The 9,049-nt window shown below is 48.4% G+C and overlaps 1 non-coding gene across 1 annotated transcript; it reads right to left on the reverse strand.

The window, feature by feature from the left end:
* Positions 1–6,875: 6,875 nt before the first annotated feature.
* On the reverse strand, positions 6,876–7,014 carry LOC120368045 (U4 spliceosomal RNA). Its single transcript, XR_005582266.2, has one exon. It is a non-coding gene; the product is annotated as a U4 spliceosomal RNA (small nuclear RNA).
* Between the last annotated feature and the right edge of the window lie 2,035 nt (positions 7,015–9,049).

The raw sequence follows: 9,049 nt of genomic DNA on the forward strand, positions 1-9,049 counted from the left end.
GACACTCACGTTCAAGAGCTGGTTGAGGTACCAGTGAACACTGTGTTATAGGCGGTTGTTGATCTTCCAGGGGACGCTCACGTTCAAGAGCTGGTTGAGGTCCCAGTTGACACTGTATTATAGGAGGCTGTTGATCTTCCAGGGGACACTCACATTCTGGAAGTGGTTGATGACCCAGTGCGCACTCCATTACAGGACCTGTTTCAGCTCCGAGCAAACACTCGAGTGCATCAGGTGTTTGAGGTTCCAGATAACCTTCTTCCGGAGGTATTGGTTGAGGTCCCACGGGAAACCCGAATGAAGGCTGTGACTCAGGTTCCGGAAAATCTTCACCTGGAGGAGTTGGTACAGGTTCTGGAGGACAGGTCACCAGATATGTGAGAATTCCTACCCAACAATCAGCTGGAGTTGGTGGTTGAGGTCCCAGGAAACACTCGATTAGAGAAGGTACCAGGGGTGGCAGCAATGCTTCAGTTGGAAAAGGTGCTTCAGGCTCTAGAAGACACTCGGGTATAGGTAGTGTCTGAGGTCCAGGAGAAATCTCAAGTAAAGAAGGTTGTTGAGTGAACACTTCCAGTGAACACTCAAGTTCAAGAGGTGGTTCAGGTCCCTGTGGATACTGTAGCATAGGAGGTTGTTGAACTTCCATAGCACACTCACGTTCTGGAGGTGGTTGATGTCCCAGTGGGCACTGTAGTATTAGAGGTTGTTGGACTTCCTGGCGACACTCACATTCAAGAGCTGCTTGAGGTACTAGTGAACACTGTGTTATAGGCGGTTGTTGATCTTCCAGGGGACGCTCACGTTCAAGAGCTGGTTGAGGTCCCAGTTGACACTGTATTATAGGAGGCTGTTGATCTTCCAGGGGACACTCACATTCTGGAGGTGGTTGATGACCCAGTGTGCACTCCATTACAGGACCTGTTTCAGCTCCAAGCAAACACTCGAGTGTATCAGGTGTTTGAGGTTCCAGATTACCTTCTTCCGGAGGTATTGGTTGAGGTCCCACTGGAAACCCGAATGAAGGCTGTGACTCAGGTTCCGGAAAATCGTCACCTGGAGGAGCTGGTACAGGTTCTGGAGGACAGGTCACCAGATATGTGAGAATTCCTACCCAACAATCAGCTGGAGTTGGTGGTTGAGGTCCCAGGAAACACTCGATTAGAGAAGGTACCAGGGGTGGCAGCAATGCTTCAGTTGGAAAAGGTGCTTCAGGCTCTAGAAGACACTCGGGTATAGGTAGTGTCTGAGGTCCGGGAGAATTCTCAGGTAAAGAAGGTTGTTGAGTGAACACTTCCAGTGAACACTCAAGTTCAAGAGGTGGTTCAGGTCCCTGTGGATACCGTAGCATAGGAGGTTGTTGAACTTCCATAGCACACTCACGTTCTGGAGGTGGTTGATGTCCCAGTGGGCACTGTAGTATTGCACGTTGTTTGACTTCCTGGGGACACTCACATTCAAGAGGTGGTTCAGGTCCCAGTGGGCACTGCAATATTGGATGTTGTTGAACTTCCAGGGGACGCTCACGTTCTGGAGGTGGTTGAGGTCCCAGTGGACACTGTAGTATTAGAGGTTGTTGGACTTCCTGGCGACACTCACATTCAAGAGCTGCTTGAGGTACCAGTGAACACTGTGTTATAGGCAGTTGTTGGTCTTCCAGGGGACGCTCATGTTCAAGAGCTGGTTGAGGTCCCAGTTGACACTGTATTATAGGAGGCTGTTGATCTTCCAGGGGACACTCACATTCTGGAGGTGGTTGATGACCCAGTGTGCACTCCATTACAGGACCTGTTTCAGCTCCGAGCAAACACTCGAGTGCATCAGGAGTTTGAGGTTCCAGATAACCTTCTTCCGGAGGTATTGGTTGAGGTCCCACTGGAAACCCGAATGAAAGCTGTGACTCAGGTTCTGGAAAATCTTCACCTGGAGGAGTTGGTACAGGTTCTGGAGGACAGGTCACCAGATATGTGAGAATTCCTACCCAACAATCAGCTGGAGTTGGTGGTTGAGGTCCCAGGAAACACTCAATTAGAGAAGGTACCAGGGGTGGCAGCAATGCTTCAGTTGGAAAAGGTGCTTCAGGCTCTAGAGGACACTCAGGTATAGGTAGTGTCTGAGGTCCGGGAGAATTCTCAGGTAAAGAAGGTTGTTGAGTGAACACTTCCAGTGAACACTCAAGTTCAAGAGGTGGTTCAGGTCCCTGTGGATACCGTAGCATAGGAGGTTGCTGAACTTCCATAGCACACTCACGTTCTGGAGGTGGTTGATGTCCCAGTGGGCACTGTAGTATTAGAGGTTGTTGGACTTCCTGGCGACACTCACATTCAAGAGCTGCTTGAGGTACCAGTGAACACTGTGTTATAGGCAGTAGTTGATCTTCCAGGGGACTCTCACGTTCAAGAGCTGGTTGAGTTCCCAGTTGACACTGTATTATAGGAGGCTGTTGATCTTCCAGGGGACACTCACATTCTGGAGGTGGTTGATGACCCAGTGTGCACTCCATTACAGGACCTGTTTCAGCTCCGAGCAAACACTCGAGTGCATCAGGTGTTTGAGATTCCAGATAACCTTCTTCCAGAGGTATTGGTTGAGGTCCCACTGGAAACCTGAAAGAAGGCTGTGACTCAGGTTCCGGAAAATCTTCACCTGGAGGAGCTGGTACTGGTTCTGGAGGACAGGTCACCAGATATGTGAGAATTCCTACCCAACAATCAGCTGGAGTTGGTGGTTGAGGTCCCAGGAAACACTCGATTAGAGAAGGTACCAGGGGTGGCAGCAATGCTTCAGTTGGAAAAGGTGCTTCAGGCTCTAGAAGACATTCGGGTATAGGTAGTGTCTGAGGTCCGGGAGAATTCTCAGGTAAAGAAGGTTGTTGAGTGAACACTTCCGGTGAACACTCACGTTCAAGAGGTGGTTCAGGTCCCTGTGGATACTGTAGCATAGGTGGTTGTTGAACTTCCATAGAACACTCACGTTCTGGAGGTGGTTGATATCCCAGTGGGCACTGTAGTATTGGAGGTTGTTGGACTTCCCAGGGACACTCACGTTCAAGAAGTTGTTCAGGTCCCAGTGGGCACTGCAATATTGGACGTTGTTGAACTTCCAGGGGACGCTCACATTCTGGAGGTGGTTGAGGTCCCAGTGGACACTGTAGTGTTAGAGGTTGTTGGACTTCCTGGCGACACTCACGTTCAAGAGCTGGTTGAGGTACCAGTGAACACTGTGTTATAGGCGGTTGTTGATCTTCCAGGGGATGCTCACGTTCAAGAGCTGGTTGAGGTCCCAGTTGACGCTGTATTATAGGAGGCTGTTGATCTTCCAGGGGACACTCACTTTCTGGAGGTGGTTGATGACCCAGTGTGCACTCCATTACAGGACCTGTTTCAGCTTCGAGCAAACACTCGAGTGCATCAGGTGTTTGAGGTTCCAGATTACCTTCTTCCGGAGGTATTGGTTGAGGTCCCACTGGAAACTCGAATGAAGGTTCTGGAAAATCTTCACCTGGAGGAGTTGGTACAGGTTCTGGAGGACAGGTCACCAGATATGTGAGAATTCCTACCCAACAATCAGCTGGAGTTGGTGGCTGAGGTCCCAGGAAACACTCAATTAGAGAAGGTACCAGGAGTGGCAGCAATGCTTCAGTTGGAAAAGGTGCTTCAGGCTCTAGAAGACACTCGGGTATAGGTAGTGTCTGAGGTCCGGGAAAATTCTCAGGTAAAGAAGGTTGTTGAGTGAACACTTCCAGTGAACACTCAAGTTCAAGAGGTGGTTCAGGTCCCTGTGGATACCGTAGCATAGGAGGTTGCTGAACTTCCATAGCACACTCACGTTCGGGAGGTGGTTGATGTCCCAGTGGGCACTGCAGTATTGGAGGTTGTTGGACTTCCTGGGGACATTCATATTCAAGAGGTTGTTCAGGTCCCAGTGGGCACTGCAATATTGGACGTTGTTGAACTTCCAGGGGATGCTCACGTTCTGGAGGTGGTTGTGGTCCCAGTGGACACAGTAGTATTAGAGGTTGTTGGACTTCCTGGCGACACTCACATTCAAGAGCTGGTTGAGGTACCAGTGAACACTGTGTTATAGGCGGTTGTTGATCTTCCAGGGGATGCTCACGTTCAAGAGCTGGTTGAGGTCCCAGTTGACACTGTATTATAGGAGGCTGTTGATCTTCCAGGGGACACTCACTTTCTGGAGGTGGTTGATGACCCACTGTGCACTCCATTACAGGACCTGTTTCAGCTCTGAGCAAACACTCGAGTGCATCAGGAGTTTGAGGTTCCAGATAACCTTCTTCCAGAGGTGTTGGTTGAGGTCCCAGGGGAAACCCGAATGAAGGCTGTGACTCAGGTTGCAGAAAATCTTCACCTGGAGTAGTTGGTACAGGTTCTGGAGGACAGGTCACCAGATATGTGAGAATTCCTACCCAACAATCAGCTGGAGTTGGTGGTTGAGGTCCCAGGAAACACTCGATTAGAGAAGGTACCAGGGGTGGCAGCAATGCTTCAGTTGGAAAAGGTGCTTCAGGCTCTAGAAGACACTCGGGTATAGGTAGTGTCTGAGGTCCGGGAGAATTCTCAAGTAAAGAAGGTTGTTGAGTGAACACTTCCAGTGAACACTCAAGTTCAAGAGGTGGTTCAGGTCCCTGTGGATACCGTAGCATAGGAGGTTGCTGAACTTCCATAGCACACTCACGTTCTGGAGGTGGTTGATGTCCCAGTGGGCACTGTAGTATTAGAGGTTGTTGGACTTCCTGGCGACACTCACGTTCAAGAGCTGCTTGAGGTACCAGTGAACACTGTGTTATAGGCGGTTGTTGATCTTCCAGGGGACGCTCACGTTCAAGAGCTGGTTGAGGTCCCAGTTGACACTGTATTATAGGAGGCTGTTGATCTTCCAGGGGACACTCACATTCTGGAGGTGGTTGATGACCCAGTGTGCACTCCATTACAGGACCTGTTTCAGCTCTGAGCAAACACTCGAGTGCATCAGGTGTTTGAGGTTCCAGATAACCTTCTTCCGGAGGTGTTGGTTGAGGTCCCACGGGAAACCCGAATGAAGGCTGTGACTCAGGTTCCGGAAAATCTTCACCTGGAGGAGTTGGTACAGGTTCTGGAGGACAGGTCACTAGATATGTGAGAATTCCTACCCAACAATCAGCTGGAGTTGGTGGTTGAGGTCCCAGGAAACACTCGATTAAAGAAGGTACCAGGGATGGCAGCAATGCTTCAGTTGGACAAGGTGCTTCAGGCTCTAGAAGACACTCGGGTATAGGTAGTGTCTGAGGTCCGGGAGAATTCTCAGGTAAAGAAGGTTGTTGAGTGAACACTTCCAGTGAACACTCAGGTTCAAGAGGTGGTTCAGGTCCCTGTGGATACCACAGCATAGGAGGTTGTTGAACTTCCATAGCACACTCATGTTCTGGAGGTGGTTGATGTCCCAGTGGGCACTGTAGTATTGGAGGTTGCTGGACTTCGTGGGGACACTCACGTTCAAGAGGTTGTTCAGGTCCCAGTGGGCACTGCAATATTGGACGTTGTTGAACTTCCAGGGGATGCTCACGTTCGGGAGGTGGTTGAGGTCCCATTGGACACTGTAGTATTAGAGGTTGTTGGACTTCCTGGGGACACTCACGTTTAAGAGCTGGTTGAGGTACCAGTGAACACTGTGTTATAGGTGGTTGTTGATCTTCCAGGAGACGCTCACGTTCAAGAGCTGGTTGAGGTCCCACTTGACACTGTATTATAGGAGGCAGTTGATCTTCCAGGGGACACTCACATTCTGGAGGTGGTTGATGACCCAGTGTGCACTCCATTACAGGACCTGTTCCAGCTCCGAACAAACAGTCGAGTGCATCAGGTGTTTGAGGTTCCAGATTACCTTCTTCCGGAGGTATTGGTTGAGGTCCCACTGGAAACCCGAATGAAGGCTGTGACTCAGGTTCCAGAAAATCCTCACCTTGAGGTGCTGGTACAGGTTCTGGAGGACAGGTCAGTAGATATGTGAGAATTCCTACCCAACAATCAGCTGGAGTTGGTGGTTGAGGTCCCAGGAAACACTGGATCAGAGAAGGTACCAGGGGTGGCAGCAATGCTTCAGTTGGGCAAGGTGCTTCAGGCTCTAGAAGACACTCGGGTACAGGTAGTGTCTGAGGTCCGGGAGAATTCTCAGGTAAAGAAGGTTGTTGAGTGAACACTTCCAGTGAACACCCAAGTTCCAGAGATGGTTCAGGTCCCTGTGGATACCATAGTATAGGAGGTTGTTGAACTTCCATAGGACACTCACATTCTGGAGGTGGTTGATGTCCCAGTGGGCACTGTAGTATTGGAAGTTGTTGGACTTCCTGGGGACACTCACGTTCCAGAGCTGGTTGAGGTGCCAGTGATCTAAGTCCCAGAGGACCCGGATGTTGAGGAGGTGCCTGGCAGCCCATCAATGGTCTGGAAGGACCAGCCATGCGGTAGGGTAGGTTGGGCCATTCTGGCAGAGGACAAGGCTCCCGTTCAGCCATGCTGACCTGCAAGGCAGAGGCGGAAATGTTTTGAAATCTTTTAACACAGAAAACACCAACACGCACACAAGCTGCACCTGATGCCGCAGGTGACGGTCCCTTGCCCCTTCCCCTCTTCAGGTTTCTAAATGGCAGCATTGGTGACATAAAGCATCCATTGCACCGAGTCCTGCTGACAGCAGGGGAGTGAAAACAAGCCATGGGGACAAACTGTAGTCCCCATGCCACTGTCTCTGTCTGCAAATGTAGGCAGGCTGGGGGCCTGTCCCAGGGAAGACAGAGTCACTACACAGTAATAAAGAAGCATGTTTCTCACATGGGGGTGTCTATGTCTATCCACATTGTTATATAATTGGCTTTGGCACTTTTTGACAGTCTCTACAAATTGCCAGTGCTGATTGTATTGCAAGTTGTCACAGCAGGGTATTGGAAAAGTTTTAAATTAGCCATAATCATACCTCGGATAAACCTCATTGGCTACAATACTGCCGCTATGCAAAGCTAAGTCACAGCTATTCTTGAGAGAATGTTCTCCAGGGCTTTTCATGTTCTGTACTGATTCTCAGAACTCTGCAAGGTCAGTGTGACCACCCTGCTCCAAATCTAAGAAAACAGAGTCTCCTAAAGGATGGAGAACGTTCACCCTGAGATACACAGCTTGCAGGAGGTGGAGTGGAAGTCGGTTCCAGCTCTACCCGCAGGACCTCTCATGCCCCCTCTGCTTCATTTCTTGGCAAAGGCTCTTCTCCACTCTGGAGGTGCCACCTGTGGGCACAGAGATCTTTGGGGAGATCTGGATTCCTGAAGACCTGCAGCGGAATTGGGAGAGGGTTTTCTGACAGAATGATCCTACATACAGATGTGAGTTTGGCACAGCTATCGTATTTCTTTTAACTTCCAGGTCATAACAACTTTTAAGTGCACTATGACATAAAAAATAATATTTTTTTTCCATGGAAAAATGAAATGGGAATTCTAAATAACACAACAGACGTTTTAAAAATGTGTTTGATTGCAGGTGTACAAGTCCCATCATGTGTGATCAGAGGACTCAGCAGCTTTCAAAACTATAGAGGCCAACGAAAGCTAGCTTCACTGAGCATCGTTGAAGGTCTTCACTGGAAAGTGTCCTTGTAGGTAACGAGTGGCGTTCACTCTTCACTACCTCTCAGCCAGGGCACATTCTCTGTTACAAATGAGGAACCCCTTCTACCTAGAATGTGAGATCTAGGGTGCCACTGGGTGGGAGTGGGAGCAACGCTGCACAACACAGATGGGACTGTGATGAATTATGGCACTGACTTTGTCCGGGAGTATTCAAAATGGCACACAGCACATACTAATTAATGTTGGATTAATGAGTTTTGACTTTTTTTCACTCCCGGGATTACAGCAGATATTCTGAATGCTAATCACCTACCTTATAGAAGAAGAGAAATAAAATCACAGCACAAAACAAAACCCTACATATTTTGGAAACAAGACCCCACAATATTTGGAGTCAAATGGATCAGTCAGGATTCCCTGGGCCATGAGACCTCCAGCAATGGGGCTCAGTGGCATGGCCTCGTGTTATTTCTGCAAACAGAACAATGGAAGCCCTTCAGTTCTCAGCCCCCAAGCCTTCACGGCTTCTGGCGGTGCCAACAAAGATGACCAGCTGGGAATGGAGAAGCCTGGAAGCTCATGGGGAAGATTTTGCTTTGAAAAAGGGCAGAAAGAAAAGGCACCCAGAACCCACAGAGCAGAGACCCAGCCAGGAGAGGGTGCTGTGGGAAAAGACAAAAGTGTCCTGTAATAGAGTGAAAATGACTCCAGCATTTACCTTTTCTTCATTTCTGATAAAATCGCACAAGGGTAAAAAACGTATTTTTGACCAAAAGTGCTGTTGATATCCTATTAAACAAACATGAACCTACTTAATTTTCATTCTGTAAATGGTAGATATTTTCATTATTCTTAGGGTAATAAATCATTTCCCTGATTTGTTTTTTGTAAAATTCAATATTCATAATAAAGTTCAGAATTGTTCTAAATAATTTCGTATTTATGGTTACAAGTTTACCTCTATAGGAAGTTAGTATACTCACACCAAGGCTAGTTATCCACAACAAAATGGCAAGGGAACAAATTCCCAGGGAGACAGCAATTATAATAAGCATCCAGGGAATTTCAGAAAAGCCAGGCCCGGGATACAAACTTTCAGGCAGGACATCGATGACCTGGAATAATAATAGGTGGAATAATGAGAGGCTCAATGACATTTACCATATTTCAGTCACAAGGAATCATCCTTAGAAACCCTCAACTTCCTCAAAGAGGTAACCACACCCCTCAGCTATCACCAGGGGATCCCACTGCTTCAAGAAGGATTGGAAGTTAACAGTCTCATGGTTCTTGAATGGCTGGTAGTGTTTGTAAGCATTGTGAATGTGGGGTGTCTTTTCTCTTGGTCTAATGCAGGGATGTCCAATCTTTTGGCTTCCCTGGGCCATCGTAAAAGAAGGAGCATTGTCTTGAGTTGCACATAAAATACAC

This window comes from Saimiri boliviensis, chromosome 9 (genome assembly GCF_048565385.1).
Source record: "Saimiri boliviensis isolate mSaiBol1 chromosome 9, mSaiBol1.pri, whole genome shotgun sequence".
NCBI lineage: Eukaryota > Metazoa > Chordata > Mammalia > Primates > Cebidae > Saimiri > Saimiri boliviensis.